The sequence below is a fragment of the Pristiophorus japonicus genome, chromosome 7, assembly GCF_044704955.1.
Source record: "Pristiophorus japonicus isolate sPriJap1 chromosome 7, sPriJap1.hap1, whole genome shotgun sequence".
Taxonomy (NCBI): domain Eukaryota; kingdom Metazoa; phylum Chordata; class Chondrichthyes; family Pristiophoridae; genus Pristiophorus; species Pristiophorus japonicus.
In genome coordinates, this window is record NC_091983.1 from 165,681,387 (window position 1) to 165,700,163 (window position 18,777).

The following is an 18,777-nucleotide window of genomic DNA, read 5'->3' on the forward strand; positions in this document are numbered from 1 at the left end:
CTTGATTGGTTACTTGGATTAATTTTCAATGATAAAATCAAAAGGAAATTGCTTACTTGTGTGAAATGATGAACTAATAATTCCACGAAAGGTCATCGGCCTGAAACGTTAACTCTGTTTCTCTCTCTTTACAGAGGCTGCCTTTTTCTTTGTCTCATAATACTTCTGTGAAGTGCCTTGGAACATTTTACTACGTTATAGGCGCTATATAAATACAAGTTGTTGTTATGATGAGATTGGAAGCAGACATTGGCAAAGTCGGCCTGTCTCTACTCTAGTTGTTAACAATTGTCATATTTCCTCTGAATGAATGGTTTGGAGCTGCAGTTAAAAATTAGAAAGGTCCTGTTCGCCATTCTGCAAGTTAGAAAATATACAAATTGTATTTTGAAAATGTTTAAAATAGAAGCAGAAACACTGGGTTGGATTTTACCAACCTTGGCCGGTCTGTAGCGGGCGACGCTGGTGGCGGGTCCTGGCCTCGCTGCTGGCTCCAGCCCACTGTCCAAAATAATTTTCCCTTGATTGGGCTTGTTAAGCCCACCGAGTGAGTTTGCCGGCCAATTGAAGGAAATGGGTCTGATGACATCATTCAATGATGCGTTATCAGCCGGTATCCTTAAATGGACCATGGACATTGATTTTGACATTTATGCTGTCAGTGTTCTACAGAATTGAGGTGCTCCAAACACTGATCGGCAATGCACAGAGGCTGCACCCAGGCTCTCCCATGACTCCCTCAAGAAGCTTACGGAGGGAGCCACAATACGCAGGGAGGTTCTCTTCCCTTCCAATGGTCAGAAGAGACCTCTCCAGGACACCAATGCAGCCTGGTTGCACATTGCACAGGAGGGCACAAGCAGGGATGTCGTCAGAAGGACCAGGCTGCAATACTTCAAACCTTTCAATGATCTAAGTAGATCACAAAGTGTTACTGCAAAGCCACACTCAATCTCATCCTGCTGTTCCATTCATCGCATCCCCATCCCTCTGCTTTCCCTACCCTACTCCTACACATCCTTACTCACACTAACATGCCTTGCACTTCCACCCATCCCTCCCTATCTACATTATCACTTCCCCATCTTACTAGCTATCCCTCATTCACCCTCATCCTAGTCCAATCATACCAACTAACAACACACTTGTGTGTTTTAGCCATTGTTTATGTGAATTTTCCGTTAATGTGCTGTTAATAATGGAAATCTTTATTTTCAACAATATGAGTTCTTAGACAGATTGTGTCAACCTTTGGAAGTGGCTTAGTGAGTTGTGTTGAATGGTGAAACATAATGCTGATGAGTGTGAAAGGAATGACTTGGGTAAGGAGCAGCCAGCAGGAGTTCGAGGGGTGGCCCATAAAAGGGCACAACCATTGGGGAGCGGCCACAAGAGCAGCCAGCGGGAGTTCAAGGGGCGGCCCATAAAAGAGCACGACCATTGGGGAGCGGCCACAAAAGCAGCCAGCGGGAGTTCAAGGGGCGGCCCATAAAAGAGCGTGATCGTCGGGGAGCGGCCACAGGAGCAGCAAGCGGGAATTCGAGGGGCGGCCCATAAAAGGGCGTGACCATTGGGGAGCGGCCACAGGAACAGCTCAGACCCATGTCATGCTCCTCCTGTGCTATGTGGGAAGTCAGCGACACTACCCGTGTTCCTGACTACTAGGTGCGCAGGAAGTGTGTCCAGCTGCAGCTCCTGACAGACCGCATTGCGGCACTGGAGCTGCGCATGGATTCACTCTGGAGCATCCACGATGCCGAGGATGTCATGAATAGCAAATTTAATGAGTTGGTCATACCGCAGGTAAAGTTACTCAGGCAGATAGGGAATGGGTGACCATCAGGCAGAGCAGTGGAAGGAAGGTAGTGCAGGGGTCCCCTGCAGTCATCTCCCTCCAAAACAGATACACCATTTTGGGTACTGTTGGGGGAGATGACTCATCAGGGGAAGGCAGCAGCAGCCAAGTTCGTGGCACCATGGGTGGCTCTGCTGCACAGGAAAAAGACTGGGAGAGCTATAGTGATAGGGGATTCTATTGTAAGGGGAACAGATATGCGTTTCTGCAGCGGCAAACAAGACTCCAGGATGGTATGTTGCCTCCCTGGTGCAAGGGTCAAGGATGTCTCGGAGCGGCTGCAGCGCATTCTAGAGGGGAGGGGGAAACAGCCAGCTGTTGTGGTGCATATAGGTACCAACAATATAGATTAAAAAATGGGATGAGGTCCTACAAGCTGAATTTAGGGAGCTAGGAGTTAAATTAAAAAGTAGGACCTCAAAGGTAGTAATCTCAGGATTGCTACCAGTGTCACGTGCTAGTCAGAGTAGGAATTGCAGGATAGCTCAGATGATTATGTGGCTTGAAGAATGGTGCAAGGAGGAGGGATTCAAATTCCTGGGGCATTGGAACTGGATCAAGGGGAGGTGGGACCAGTACTAACCGGATGGCTGCACCTGGGCAGGACCGGAACCAATGTCCGAGGGGAAGTGTTTGCTAGTGCTGTTGGGGAGGGATTAAACTAATATGGCAGGGGGTTGGGAACCTATGCTGGCAGGCATAGGGAAGTAAAAAGGGGGCAGAAGCAAAAGGTAGGAAGGAGAAAAGCAAGAGTGGAGGGCAGAGAAATCAAGGGCAAAAATCAAAAAGGGCCACATTACAACATAATTCTAAAAAAACAAGCCTGAAGGCTCTGTGTCTCAATGCGAGGAGCATTCGTAATAAGGTGGACGAATTAACTGCGCAGATAGCTGTTAACGGATATGATGTAATTGGGATTACGGAGACATGGCTCCAGGGTAACCAAAGCTGGGAACTCAACATCCATGGGTATTCAATATACAGGAAGGATAGATAGGAAGGAAAAGGATGTGGGGTAGTGTTAATGGTTAAAGAGAAGGTTAACACAATAGTAAGGAAGGACATTAGCTTGAATGATGTGGAATCTATATGGGTAGAGCTGCGCAACACCAAAGGGCAGAAAACATTAGTGGGGTTTTTGTACAGACCACCAAACAGTAGTAGGGAGGTTTGGGATAGCATCAAACAGGAAATTAGGGACGCATGCAATAAGGGTACAGCAGTTATCTTGGGTGACTTTTACATACATATAGATTGGGCTAACCAAACTGGTAGCAATATGGTGGGGGAGGATTTCCTGGAGTGTATTAGGGATGGTTTTCTCGATCAATATGTCGAGGAACCAACTAGAGGGCTGGCCATCCGAGACTGGTTCTTGTGTAACGAGAGAGTATTAATGAGCAATCTGGTTGTGCGTGGCCCCTTGGGGAAGAGTGACCATAATATGGTAGAATTCTTCATTAAGATCGAGAGCGTCACAGTTAATTCAGAGACTAGGATCCTGACCTTAAAGAAAGGTAACTTTAACGTGATTTGGCTTGGATAGACTGGCAAATGATACTTAAAGGGTTGATGGTGCATAGGCAATGGCAGATATTTAAAGATCACATGGATGAATTACAACTATTGTATATCCCTGTCTGGCGTAAAAATAAAACAGGAAAGGTGGCTCAACCATGGCTAACAAGGGAAATTAGGGATAGTGTTAAATCCAGAAAAAGCAGCAAACCTGAGGACTGGGAGAAATTTAGAATTTAGCAGAGGAGGACTAAGGGTTTAATTAGGAAGGGGAAAATAGAGCATGAGAGTAAGCTTGCAGGGAACATAAAAACTGACTGCAAAAACTTCTATAGATATGTGAAGAGAAAATGATTAGTGAAGACTAATGTAGGCCCCTTGAAGTCAGAATCAGGTGAATTCATAATGGGGAATGAGGAAATGGCAGACCAATTGAACAAATGCTTTGGTTCACTAAGGAAGACATGAATAACCTCCCGAAAATACTAGGGGACCGAGGGTCTAGCAGGAAGGAGGAACTGAGGGAAATCCTTATTAGTCAGGAAATGGTGTTAGGGAAACTGATGGGATTGAAGGCTGATAAATCCCCAGGGCCTGATAGTCTGCATCCCAGAGTATTTAAGGAAGTGGCCCTAGAAATAGTAGATGCATTAGTGGTCATTTTGCAAAATTCCATGGACTCTGGATCAGTACCTATGGATTGGAGGGTGGCCAATTTAACCCCACTTTTTAAAAAAGGAGGGAGAGAGAAAACAGAATTATAGACCGGTTAGCCTGACATCGTGGTGGGGAAAATGCTGAATCAATTATTAAAGACGTAATAGCAGCGCATTTGAAAAGCAGTGACAGGATCGGTCCAAGTCAGCATGGATTTATGAAAGGGAAATCATGCTTGACAAATCTTCTGGAGTTTTTTGAGGATGTAACTAGTCGAGTGGATAAGGGAGAAACAGTGGATGTGGTGTATTTGGACTTTCAAAAGTCCCACACAAGAGATTGGTGTGCAAAATTAAATGGTATTGTGGGTAATGTATTGACATGGATAGAGAACTGGTTGGCAGACAGGAAGCAAAGAGTGGGAATAAACTGGTCCTTTTCAGAATGGTAGGCAGTGACTAGTGGGGTGCCGAAAGGTTCAGTGCTGGGAGCCCAGCTATTTACAATATACATTAATGATTTAGACAAAGGAATTGAATGTACTATCTCTAAGTTTGCAGATGACACTAAGCTGGGTGGTAGTGAGCTGTGAGGCGGATGCTAAGAGGCTGCAGGGTGACTTGGACAGGTTAGGTGAATGGGCAAATGCATGGCAGATGCAGTATAATATGGATAAATGTGAGGTTATCCACTTTGGTGGCATAAACAGGAAGGCAGATTATTATCATCATCTGATTATTATCATCTGAACGTTGACAGATTAGTAAAAGGGGAGGTGCAAAGAGACCTGGGTGTCATGGTACATCAGTCACTGAAGGTAGGCATGCAGGTACAGCAGGTAGTAAAGTAAGCAAATGGCATACTGGCCTTCATAGCGAGAGGATTTGAGTATTGGAGCAGGGAGGTCTTACTGCAGTTGTACAGGGCGTTGGTGAGACCACACCTTGAGTATTCTGTGCAGTTTTGGTCTCCTTATCTGAGGAAGGACGTGCTTGCTATTGAGCAAGTGCAGCAAAGGTTCACCAGACTAATTCCCGGGATGGCAGGACTGACATATGAAGAAAGACTGGATCGGCTAGGCTTATACTCACTGGAATTTAGAAGAATGAGAGGGCATCTCATAGAAACATATATCATTATGATGGGACTGGACAGGTTAGATGCAGGAAGAATGTTCCTGATTTTGGGGAAGTCCAGACCCAGGGGTCACAGTCTAAGGATAAGGGGTAAGCCATATAGGACCGAGATGAGTAGAAACTTTTTCACCCAGAGAGTGGTGAACCTGTGGCATTCTCTACCCCAGAAAGTTATGGAGTCCAGTTTGTTGGATATATTCAAAGAGGGAGTTAGATGTGGCCCTTATGGCTAAGGGATCAGTGGGTATGGAGAGAAAGCGGGAGTAGGGTACTGAATTTGCATGATCAGCCATGATCATATTGAATGGCGGTGCAGGCTCAAAGGGCCGAATGGCCTGCTCCTGCACTAATTTTCTATGTTTCTAGGTATTGCAGGGATGCTTTATGTTGCTGGTGTGGAGTGGTGCCAACCTGATGCATCATGTACAGTGTCAAGTGAAGTGAATGTGGTCATGGTGAGGCCATCCCTGGCATCCTGGGCAGCAATGTGGTCGGGTGCTGCTGCCCTCTGTCCTGTGCATCATTAGTTGATTGTGGAGAAGGTTGGTTTTGTTGTTGGTGCTGCTGGTGTTGGGGCTTATCGTGGTGGGATTCTGAGGACCAAGGTGAGACAGTATTAACCCTTCCCATTCTGATGAAACAGATGGCAGGTGATCTTGAGATGACAGAAGCATTCTGTCAATGGTGAGAGAGATTGTTCCAGTGAGGTCACACTGGATAGAGCGTTTACTCCAAACACTTGCAACCTGCTTAAAGCTCAATCTGTCTTCCAAATGCTTCTGAGCTTAGAAAGTGAACAGCTGTGAGATGGGAACCTTTATAGCACATTTGCAGCTGTCAATTAATGAGTTGATTGCATGGTTACTCAACACCCGCCCTCCTTACTTGACGTGATCCCCGACCAGCGTGGACCCCATGGGCAAGCTGATAAACTCTGAAGGTGAGCTGAAAGTAGTTCTTAATCCTCTGTTAACAAGGTCATAATGACCTGAATTGTCCTTCCCATTTACTGTGAGTCAGATCTGTTCATCACTGACAGTGCCCTTGTTAGTGTCACCCAACCAGCTCCTCACACACCTCACGCATTGCTGCTCGGTGACCTTGAGGTATGAGAAGTGCTCCCTGAAGACTCACTGTGGGTATGGCCACCTACGCAGTGCCCTGCCTTCCTCTCCCAGCTTCTCCTGTCTTCTTCGCTGCTCCTCCTCATTCTCCAGCCCCAAAGGCAGACCTACCGGACCACCCATGACTGAAATAAACACTTTCCAAAGTAGACAAAAACAGCACAAAGTTGTTCCCAAAGTCAGAATTCATTTGAGAAATGAAGAAAATAGCCAATAAAAGGTCCAGAGACATAAGAGGGCACACCAGCAACTAATCTGTATGGAGGGCATGATCCCTTTAAATAGAATTCCTGAAGGATGCTTGCTGACTGTTAGCACCATGATTTGCGGGGCAAGCTTATCACATGGAGAATCAGGCACCAGGACAGATCAATTTCCCACATCTTACAACTAGTGTAGGACCCTTATTTTAATATTATAATGAGGCTTTTAATACTTCCAGTAGGTGCCCTGGATGCCTGTGGAGCTGCCTGATCCGATATGTGGGCAGCACACTTCAGGCACAGAATGGCTGTGGGCAATGCCCATCATATTGGACCCTTAGGTACTTGTTTTATGTCTGGAGAACAGGCGCAGTGCAATCAAATTTCTAGACCAATAACTTTCCAATGGCTGAAGGGTCGATAACCAGAGGGCACAGATTTAAGGTGTTCGGCAAAAGAACCGGAGGCGATAAGAGGAAAAACCTTTTTACACAACGAATGGTTAGGATTTGGAATGCACTGCCTGATTAGGCGGTGGATATAGATTTAATAGTAGCCTTCAAAATGGAATTGGATAAATACTTGAAGGAGAAAAAATTGCAGGGATATGGAGAATGAGTGGCAGAGTGGGATTAACTGGATTGCTCTCTGAAAGATCTGGTGCAGGCTCGATGGGCCAAATGGCTGTACTATTTTATGATTCTATGAAAAATGTTTTACTGACAGACATTTTTGTTGGCATTTTGAATGAGGGATGCAAAAGAAAAACTATATTTATTCATCAAGATTGCAAGATCATGATTATTTTCTTTCTCTGTACTGTATCATCTAATCAGCTCATGAGTACTATATCCTGTCAACATAATCTCTGGAAATGTATATGTTACAAACATAAACAAGAATATCGGAATATTACAGGTTTTTGCACTTACCTTAGATCGTGCCTGTTGTAGGCAGTCTAAGTTTGCCCTTACAACCCAGTATCTAACTAAACAATAGTGTAATCCAGGGTATAACAATATTACCAACATGGTATCTGAACTGGATATTTGTGTCAATCATATGTGCCCTCATGTACATCTCTCCAATCTTTCCAGAGACATGCACCTCTTCAATGGGGGTAGAATTCAACTTTCTATTGAAGTAAATGTAAAAAAAATTCAGGCACATCTGCCAAAATAAAATTTTATCCCCAATATTTCCAAAGACAGACTGAGAAAACACATAGTAAAACTGTGCATGATTCAAATTGTTAAGCTGTTTTATCTCACAAATGAACAAACAGAGCAGCGTTATCATTAGTCTCACTTAGTTCAATCTGTATAACTTATCTTTATGTAATAATACAAAATAATGAATATGCTCTGCTTTCCCACCTCAGTTGGTGGTCTTTCTTGACTTAAGCAAAATAACTTCTAACTACTTCTGCATTCTAACTCTCTGAATCTGATATTTCTGTTTCTGTTTTTATCTCTCTGTGTCCACAACCTGAATGAGGGCCTTGATAGACAACTCCTGCTGAGCACAATGGATGTAAAATGATTATCCAAGACAAGCTAACAAATTGCCTTTGTTTACAGTCTTTGATGAAACACCTTCAATATCTATCTGTCATGGAATTACAATATGCAGATGACACTTACGTTTGTGCACACTCAGAGTCCGAACTCCAAACCATCGTTGACACCTTCACTGTAGCTTACGAGAGTCGGGGCCTTACATTAAACATCAGTAAGACAAAGGTTCTCTACCAACCTGCCCCCGCCACATAGCACTGCTTGCCGGTTATCAAAATCCATGACGAGATCTTGGACAATGTGGACCACTTCCCATACCTCGGGAGCCTACTATCAGCAAGGACAGACATCGATGACGTAGTCCAACAGCACCTTCAATGTTCCAGTGCAGCCTTTGGCCACCTGAGGAAAAGAGTGTTCGAGGACCAGGATCTCAAACCCGGCACCAAGCTCATGGTCTACAGAGCAGTAGTGATACCCGCTCTCCTTTATGCTTTAGAGACATGGACTATGTTCAGTTGGCACCTCAAAGCACTGGAGAAGTACCGCCAATGTTGCCTCCGCAAAATCCTACAAATTCATTAGCAGGATAGGCACACCAACAACAACGTTCTCTCTCAGGCCAACATCCCCAGCATCGAGGTATTGACCACGCTCGACCAGCTCTGATGGACGGGCCACATTGTCCGCATGCCCGATACTAGACTCCCGAAACAAGCACTCTACTCTGAACTATGTCATGGCAGGCGAGCCCCAGAAGGGCCGAGAAAATGCTTCAAGGACACTCTCAAAGCCTCCTTGAAGCAATGTAACATCCCCACCGACTCTTGGGAATCCCTGGCCCAAGACCACTCAAAGTGGAGGAGAAGCATTCGAGAAGGTGCTGAACGCCTCGAGTCTCTTCGCTGGGAGCATGTGGAAGCCAAGTACAAACAGTGAAAGGAGTGTACGACAAATCAAGCACCCCACCCACTCTTCCCTCCAACCACCATCTTCCCCACCTGTGACAGAGACTGTAGATCCCGCATCGATCCCATCAGTCACCTTAGAACCCATGTTAATGTGGACGCAAGTCATCCTTGACTCCGGGGACTATCTAAGAAGAAGAAGAGATCTATCACATGAACATTTTAACCACCTATTGTCTTAGTATTCTTTTAACTAGTGTGAATACACCTTGCTTTAAAAAAAACATTTGTATGTAACTCTTTTCCCAATCCCTTCTCTGGAAAAATGTTTAAAAAAATACGACACATGAACATAGTATAATGTATTACTGGAGTAGATTTCATTTATGCATACATTTAATTTAAAGAGAATTAAATAATTTTCCTGTATCTAATACTCTTCTTACCCAAACCAAGTGAGTTTATCTTTCTGTTTTTCTTCAGGGGATGTTGATGATCTATGTTGCTGGGCAGGATGATGTCAAAATGAAGTTTTATGAACTGGTACGGCAGTTCTTACATTAGGTAGATCCATGCTGACCACATGGGCATGTGCACACACAAACTAATAAATGTCCCTGTTAAACCAGAATTAAAAAAAAACATTTAAGTCTTTTTATTTGGTTGACTCATTAGATTTTATTTCAGTTATATCCATAATTTTATACAGACACAAAGATTGTTTACAACTGCAAAATATTTCCAGATGTGGAATATCACATCTGTAGATTGGTTCAGCACTATGTGCTAAGAAAGCATAATGTGAGGATTCAGCAGGATCATCAGGATATGTGTGCAGAACTACTGATATTTTATAACTATGATCCATACAAGCATATTCAGAAAAACAGATGTAATAGCTAAAGGTACTGCTGGTTTTCATTACAGCCAAACACCTAAAATATATATTTTAGAACTTTGTAGTCAATCTTGCAGACAGACATGTGTAAATAATTTAATCAAAGTATTTCCTGAACTAGCAGTTTCCCTCTTTCCTTCCCTTGCGATAGCAAACCACAGTTTTAAATGTATGGTGCCTTGTTCAGGAAATGTCTGCAGAGCCGTGCAGTAAAGTAAATAAGTTCAGCCTTTACTGTCAAAAAAACTACTGATCAAAAAACACTCTAATTGCCTGTACGAGGTATAGCATTTATTGGCACTTTGCTGATTGCTCTCAATATCTTCATTTCGCCCTTAACTTCAGTGAGATTTCAGCACTTTGGCATTTTAAGTCACTGAGTACTATTTTAATCAATTTATTTTCATTTTTCTACCGAAGCAGATGACATTCATTGTGCCTCGACGTTCAATCTCCATTTTGTTGTCAAATCATAAAAACACATTTTTGTTTTACTTCCAGTTCTGCAGCTCATTTCAATTCAGAGAAAATACTTATGCAGCAGGTCTTTTTGCACGGAATATAAAACATCTTTTGTCCTTGGAAAAAATGCAGCTTGTACCGCAATTATGGCCTAGTTACACAGGAAAATCAGAGTTGGTTTTGATCATCTCAACGTGAATTAATTGCAACAGTTCCAGACTTTCCACAGTTATCCAGCTGTGGCCAGGAGGGACTCGATTGAGACTGCAATGAACTTTGGAGGCTTTGGAGAATTGAAGGTTGGTGGGGGAAGAGATAGGTGGCTTGTGGTAGATCGGAATCTATATATACATCAACAAATAAACCAGACTGTATCCGCATTAGACAAAGTCCATCCAGCCACAAAGTGTGCTCTCCAGAACACAAAATGCACGAAAAAATTAACTCATCAGCCCTTCTCAGAAGAGGACCAGTCCCGGGCACAGACCAATCAAGGAAAGTGGTATGATAGGGTAGTGGTGCTGTTACTGGGCCAGTAGTCCAGATTTCTGGACTAATAATCAGAGACCTAAGTTCAAATCCCACTGCAGCAGCTGGAGGAATTTAAAGTCAGTTAATTAAAAATGTAAAAATCTGTAATTAAAAGGCTTAGTATCAGTAATGGTGACCATAAACTACTGGATTGTTGTAAAAACCCAACTGGTTCACTAATGTCCTTTAGGGAAGGAAATCTGCCATTGTTACCTGGTCTATATGTGACTCCAGACCCATGGTAATGTGGTTGACTCTTAACTGCCCTCTGAAATGGCCCAGTAAGCTGAATTGCAAAGACAAAGTCACTGTGGGGGTACCTTTGCCCCAAGAGCTGCAGCGATTCAAGGCAGCATGTTCTTGTAACTGCTGAGGAAAAATGCAAAATATTCCAACTAATAAATTGCAAAAAATGCTTAGTTGATCAAGCTAAGTCAGAGGATACAGACAGAACCATAATACCTTATAATTATAAAACAATGGGGTGGAAATTTGGCCTGTTTCCACCTCAGTTTGCACCCCGGAGGGGCAGTAATGGCAGCGGAAATCATTTCCGGTTGGGCAGCCAGCTTCCAGCACCCCGCTGGGACATTCGGTGCCAGTTTTGTGGGGGCACGGAGCAGTACCGCCCGGGAGAGACGAGCGGTGTGCATCGCCCCTGGTTGCGACACCGTTCTTCAACATGTTTTCTGGGGGACCCGTAGCACCTCATTGCGTGCCCTAGTGGGACCGCCTGGGAAAACTGCTGGTTCCAGCTGCAGCGACCACAGTGAGGGAAGGAATGTCTACCTGAGGTAAGTGTGATTGTTTTTTATTTTTGCGATATATGTTTATGTAGTGTCAGTAAGGTATTGGAGATGTTTTTGATGGTTTTTTTTCTGATTCTTCTTTTCCCAGGGAAACCTCTGTTCGGGCACTCCAAGGCCGGCTCTTCAGCTCGGGATTTTCAGTTGCTCAGCCAGCCTAGTGCCCTAAAAGAGGTGTGGAACGCCTTCTTTAGTGCTCCGCTCCACACTCAGGCTCCAGCTGATGAATTTTGCGGCTGCAGACGCAAATCATTTCCCGGCGCAAAATTTACCGCTCCACCGCCATTAGCGCCTCAAAATGGGCGGTACCAACTTCCACCCAATAATATATTATTCTACTGCTAATGTGTATAAGTTGGCCTGTCTCATCAGAGCAGTGGCAAATGGAATTTAATTCGGAGAAGTGTGAGGTAATGCACTTTGGGATGGCTAATAAAGAAAGGGTATACACATTAAGCGGTAGGCCACTTAATAAAGTAGAAACATAAAAACATAGAAAATAGGTGCAGGAGTAGGCCATTCGGCCCTTCGAGCCTGCACCGCCATTCAATGAGTTCATGGCTGAACATGCAACTTCAGTACCCCATTCCAGCTTTCTCGCCATACCCCTTGAGCTGCCTAGTAGTAAGGACTTCATCTTACTCCTTTTTGAATATATTTAGTGAATTGGCCTCAACAACTTTCTGTGGTAGAGAATTCCACAGGTTCACCACTCTCTGGGTGAGGAAGTTTCTCCTCATCTTGGTCCTAAATGGCTTACCCCTTATCCTTAGACTGTGACCCCTGGTTCTGGACTTCCCCAACATTGGGAACATTCTTCCTGCATCTAACCTGTCTAAACCCGTCAGAATTTTAAATATTTCTATGAGATCCCCTCTCATTCTTCTGAACTCCAATGAATACAAGCCCAGTTGACTTATTTCTTGATATGTCAGTCCCACCATCCCGGGAATCAGTCTGGTGAACATTCGCCGCACTCCCTCAATAGCAAGAATGTCCTTCCTCAAGTTAGGAGACCAAAACTGTACACAATACTCCAGGTGAGGCCTCACCAAGGCCCTGTACAACTGTAGTAACACCTCCCTGCCCTTGTACTCACATCCCCTCACTATGAAGGCCAACATGCCATTTGCTTTCTTAATCGCCTGCTGCACAGTAGGGATAAAAAAAGAGATCTTGGAGTGCTTGTCCACAGATCCCTGAAAGTAGTAGGCCAGGTGGATAAGGTGGTTAAGAAGGCATACGGACTGCTTGCCTTTATTGGCCGAGGCATAGAATACAAGAGCAGGGAGGTTATGCTTAAATTATATAATACTCTAATTAGGCCACAGCTGGAACACTGCGTGCAGTTCTAGTCACCGTATTATAGGAAGGACGTGATTGCACTAGAGATGGTGTAGAGGAGTTGCTGCCTGGAATGGAGAATTTTAGCTATGAGGTAAGATTGGATAGGCTGGGTTTGTTCTCATTGGAACAGAGGAGGTTGAGAGGAGACCTCATTGAGGTGTGTAAAATTTTGAAGGGCCTGGATATAGTGGATAGCAAGGACCTATTTCCATTGGCGGAGGGGTCAATTACAAGGGGGCATAGTTTTAAGGTGGTTGGTGGAAGGTTCAGAGGGGATTTGACGGGGGGGGGGGGCTTCTTCACGCAGAGGGTTGTGGGGGTCTGGAACTCACTGCCTGGAAGGGTGGTGGATGCAGAAACCCTCACCACATTTAAAAGGCACTTGGATGGGCACTTAAAGTGCCGTAACCTGCAGGGTTACGGACCTAGAGCTGGTAATTGGGATTAGACTGGATAACCTCTTGTTGGCTGGCACAGATACGATGGTAAGTACTGCAGGGAATCGAATACGGGCAAGGAGATCCCCTGAACTAGTTTTGATCACCTGGATGGGTCGGAGAGCAATTCTCCCAGATTTTTTTTTTGCCCCCCCCCCCCCCCCAATTGGCCTGGGATTTTATCTGGTTTTTGCCTCTCCTGGGAAATCACATGACTCTGGTTGGGGTGGAGTGTAGAATGTTTCGCTGTAAGGGATGTCGCAGTTGTGTGGGGCGGACTGGTTGGGTTGGGTGCTCTTTACCTTTCCGCCATTATTCATTGTTCATAGGTTTATATGTAACCTTCAGGGCTGCTGACCGAGGGCCGCGTGGCTCTTTTGTCAGCCGGCGCAGACACGATGGGCCGAAATGGCCTCCTTCTGCGCTGTAAATTTCTATTAAGAGCACAAAGTCTAGTTGCTGTAAATAAGCACATCCTTTAGTCCATTAGAGACGAAGCCCATCCTGAGGTCATCTGGAGGATAGTTCTTTTGATTAGGAACATATAAATTCCTGGCTCCATCTGAAAGGCCAAAAAAAGAAAGCCCACCATGAAATGACTAGATTTTATATAATAATATATAAAAATCATGCATTTTTCACACTTCCCATCAGGGAATCGCTTAGCTGATGATATATTTTATATTGTCATGATTTTTCCATTCTATTTTTGTCACATTTTTCTGTCACAATTCTCTGTGACACTTTCATTTCCATATATATTAGTTTGAACTGCGAGTAAGTCTTGATCTAATCCTCCTGGTTGATCAGGTAACCAATCACAACCTTAATCTTCCCAGTCATGACTTCCAGGTCTGTTATAACCTATCCCCATTATTGCTATCACCACCCAGTCCCTCCATTCGGTCCCCCTTCAGACCTCATGCCAACTTCCTCTTGACCTCAAATATCGTCTAAATACCATGGGGTCAAAATTGTCCTGCACCCCAATTGGTGGCGGTAACTTTCTGGGGCTGGGACTTTTAGCGCCTGGCGCAAAAGGCCCGTCCCCAGCTCGGAATTGCCCTTACTGCCCCTCAAAGGAAGCGGAGTACAATCTCACACGCTCCACTTACTTTGGGGGCGGTAACCGGGGCACAAAGGAGCGCTGAAGGAAGCGCTGCACAGATGTTTTGTGTAGCGCTGACACGCGTCAATGCCCTGCCCCTTCGATTAAAGGAGAGGGCCGCTGCGCACTCTGCAAGGCCTCTAATGGCCTCCACTAAGCCACCAGGGCAGCGTGTGATCGGGCCAGCAGCCTGGCACCTAAGATGGAGTGGCGGACTGCACAATGGCCAGACCACGCTAGGGTCACTTTGACATCCATTCGCGCCAGCGTTCAGGGGTCAGCATGGGGCGGTGAGGGGTCACCGCGCACGGTGATGACGTCATTGGTGGTTGCGCAGCAGCATGGGGCGCTAACCGTGGGGTGCGCCACTACCATGGCAGGACCTCCACAAAGTCCCGGTCAATTTTCCGGGAGGCGGTAGCGCCCCCCTCACCTGGGCAGAAAGTCTCTTGAGCCCCATTAGCACCCCCGGAGGCATTACCGGGGCTATAAAAAGGCACAATTTCGCCCCCCATAAGTTCTTTTAAAAAATAAAGAGAATGGTGAGAGAGTGGGGGATGGGCAATGGGAGGGGTTTAGGGGTGATCGAGGAGGTGGTAGAGGTAAGTTTAGGAGCTTGAGAGTAAGGGATCAAGTAAGTAGTAAAGGGTAAGGTGCAGGAGTAATGGTGGATGGGGGAAAATGGGGGCACAAGAAAGTAAGAGGGCTAGGGGTGATGCGGTGGGTGTATTTATTATGGATGACAGCGAGAACAGAAGTGGTTTGGGTTAGCGGAGTAGGACAGGTGTGATAAAGAGAAGGCACTGGAGCTCTGGTGAGTGGAAAGGATGGGATGGATTGTGGAGGAGGAGATGGCAGAAAATCTCCCCTCACAACCCCATCAGCTGTTTATTACTTAAAGTACAGCTCAGCTGTTTGTTCAATCCTTCTTTCTATGTTCATGTTTGTTTAATTTTCTGCCCATCTTGAAACCTCCCAATCATGCTATTGTGTTCCTAACACAGATGAGACTGCACACAGGGAGGTTAAAGTAACAGTGACCTCAGTCTTTATGAAGACACTCCCGAGTGAGTAATATGCCTTCAGGGCCGGCTTATATACAGTGCTCCCAAGGGATGCTGGGATCCCTTGGGACTTCAGGGGATGCACTCCCTGGTGGCGGAACATGGGAGTGCATGCTTTACAGATACACAACATCACTCCCCCCCGCAAAGTCAAAGTGAAAACTATTTACAAGGTGAGGCGGTCGGGAGCCTTTCTTTCCCTGGTGGACTGCCTCGGTACAAATGTCTGTTCTGGTGTGTTGGCTGTGCCCTCGCTGGGCTGGCGTGCTGTTGGCCCTGCAGGGCTGCTGGGTGAGCCTGGCCTTGCTGGGCTGTTGGGCGTGATGGGTTCGATTTCCTGGTCCGGCGTGGTGTCGTTGATCCTTTGGGTGTGTGTTGTGGGCTTGAAAAAGGTGGTGTTTGCTGTGGGTTGTTCAGGGCAGTCTGTGAACCGCAGCCTCATTTGGTCCAGGTGCTTACTGCAAATTTGTCCATTGTCTAGTTTGACTACAAACACCATACTCCCTTCTTTAGCTATCACCGTGCCCGCGATCCACTTGGGACTATGTCCATAGTTTAGCACATACACAGGGTCATTCAGATCAATTTCCCGTGATACAGTGGCATGACCGTCGTTTACATTTTGTTGCTGCCGCCTGCTTTTTACCTGATCATGCAGGTTGGAGTGAACCAGCGAGAGTCTGGTTTTAAGTGTCCTTTTCATGAGTAGCTCAGCCGGGGGCACCCCAGTGAGCGAGTGGGGTCTCGTGCGGTAGCTGAGCAGTACTCGGGACAGGCGGGTTTGGAGTGAGCCTTCTGTGACTCGTTTAAGGCTCTGTTTGCTTGTTTAAACTGCCCGTTCTGCCTGCTCATTGGAGGCTGGTTTAAACGGGGCCGAGGTGACATGTTTGATCCCATTGCGGGTCATGAATTCTTTAAATTCGGCATTGGTGAAACATGGACCGTTGTCACTGACCAGTACGTCAGGTAGGCCATGGGTGGAAAAAATGGCCCTCAGCCTGTGGTGGTGGCGGTGCTTGCTGACATTATTTCACATTCAATCCATTTTGAAAAAGCATCCACCACCACCAGGAACATTTTACTGAGAAACGGGCCCGCATAGTCGACATGGATCCTCGACCATGTTCTGGATGAACAGTCCCTTGTGCGTGTTGATGCAGGTGAGGCCCTTCGAAGACTCCTCCACCTCTTTCGTCATGTAGGCCGAAGTCAGGTCGAGCTTGGTGAATGTCTTCCCTCCTGCCAGCATCGCAAATAGGTCGTCTGCCTTTGGTAGCGGGTATTGGTCCTGTAGCGAGAAACGATTAATAGTTACTTTATAATCGCCGCAAATCCTGACCATGCCATCACTTTTGAGTACTGGAACAATCGGGCTGGCCCACTCGCTGAATTCCACTGGGGAGATGATGCTCTCACGTTGCAACCTGTCCAGCTCGATTTCCACTCTCCCTCATCATGTGAGGTACCGCTCGCGCCTAGTGGTGAATGGGTCATGTCTCTGGGGCCAAGTAGATCCACACCTTCGCCCCTGAAAAGTTTTCAATGCCTGGATCAAAAAGGGAAGGAAATTTGTTAAGAACCTGGGTATATGAGGCCTCATCGACATGTGATAGCACTCGGGTGTCATCCCAGTTCCAGCGGATTTTGCCCAGCCAGCTCCTTCCAAGCAGTGTGGGGCCATCGCTAAGACAATCCAGAGTGGCAGTGCATGCACTGTGCCCTCGTACGTGACCTTGACCATGGCACTGCCCAGGACAGTGATGAGCTCTTTGGTGTACGTTCTCAGTTTCGTGTGGATGGGGCTCAGGGCTGGTCTGAGTGCCTTGTTGCACCACAGTCTCTCAAACATCTTTTTACTCATGATGGATTGGCTAGCGCCAGTGTCCAGTTCCATGGCTACGGGTAAGCCATTCAAGTTTACATTTTAACATTATAGGTGGACAATTCGTCGAAAATGTGTGCACCCCGTGTACTTCAGCATCTGCCTCCTCTCTCTGAAGCTCGAAATTGCTTTGATCCACCATAGACCAACCTTCCTCTGCCACGTGGTGGTTAGCAGGTTTTGCAGAGCTTGCAGCTCATCTGCAAGCTCGTTGGAGGTGCCCCATTGTTCCACTGCTCTTGCAAACATACCCTTTGAAGCAGCATAAATAGGCTGAATGGAAGCCTCCACAACGCCAACAAGGTGTGAATTGCCTTGCATTCATCCTTTGTTGCGGACTCTGAGTCATCTGAGTCACGTGAGGCCTGCTGGCAGTTGCAGTTCGTGGTTTCTGCCCTGTACATTTCTGCTCGCAAACACAGTTCCAGTTAATTTATGAACATTGCTAGCACTTGTGTGCTGAGAGATTTATTTGGTGTTATCACTGGTGGACATAAACGCATGTGCTATCGCAATGTCCTTGCTGAGGGTCGGTGTCGCTACAGTCAAAGGTTTTCATAGGATGGTCTCGTGGCCAATGCCCAGTACAAAAAAGTCTCTGAGCATTTGCTCCAGGTAGCCATCAAACTCACATTGTCCTGCAAGTCGCCTTTGCTCGGCGATGTAGCTCGCCACTTGCTGACCTTCAAATCGCTGGCACGTGTAGAACTGATATCTCGCCATCAGCACGCTTTCCCTCGGGTTAAGATGCTCCCGAACCAGTGTACACAGCTCCTTATACGACTTATCTGTGGGTTTCACCGGAGCCAGAAGATTCTTCATGAGGCTGTTGGTCGGTGCCCCACAGATCGTGAGGAGGACCGCTCTCCTTTTTGCAGCGCTTCCTTCTCAATCCAGCTCGTTGGCTACAAAGTACTTGTCTAGCCATTCGACATAGGCTTCCCAGTCCTCACCCTCCGAGAACTTCTCCAGGATGCCCACAGTTTGCTGCATCTTTGCGTTGGATTCGTATACTCGTCGCCAGTTATTGTGTTCCTAACACAGATGAGACTGCACACAGGGAGGTTAAAGTAACAGTGACCTCAGTCTTTATTAAGACACTCCAGAGTGAGTAACAGGCCTTTGGGGTCGGCTTATATACAGTGCTCCCAAGGGATGCTGGGATCCCTTGGGACTTCAGGGGATGCGCACCCTGGGGGCGGAACATGGGAGTGCATGCTTTACAGATACACAACACATGCAAAACCCCAAGGGCTAGGCTTTCCACTTCACATCGCCCATCTATGGCCCATCTATGGCCCAAAATGGACCTCTATCACCCATT

General features: G+C 46.1%; 1 long non-coding RNA gene across 2 annotated transcripts in view; it reads left to right on the top strand.

Moving 5' to 3' along the window:
* The window catches only part of LOC139266892 (uncharacterized), a 52,433-nt gene extending 44,195 nt beyond the window's left edge, over window positions 1–8,238 (top strand). For both annotated transcript variants that reach the window (XR_011593797.1, XR_011593796.1), the window contains exon 3: window positions 8,074–8,238. This is a non-coding gene — a long non-coding RNA (uncharacterized lncRNA). The remainder of the gene's footprint in view (window positions 1–8,073) is intronic.
* The last annotated feature ends 10,539 nt before the right edge of the window (window positions 8,239–18,777 follow it).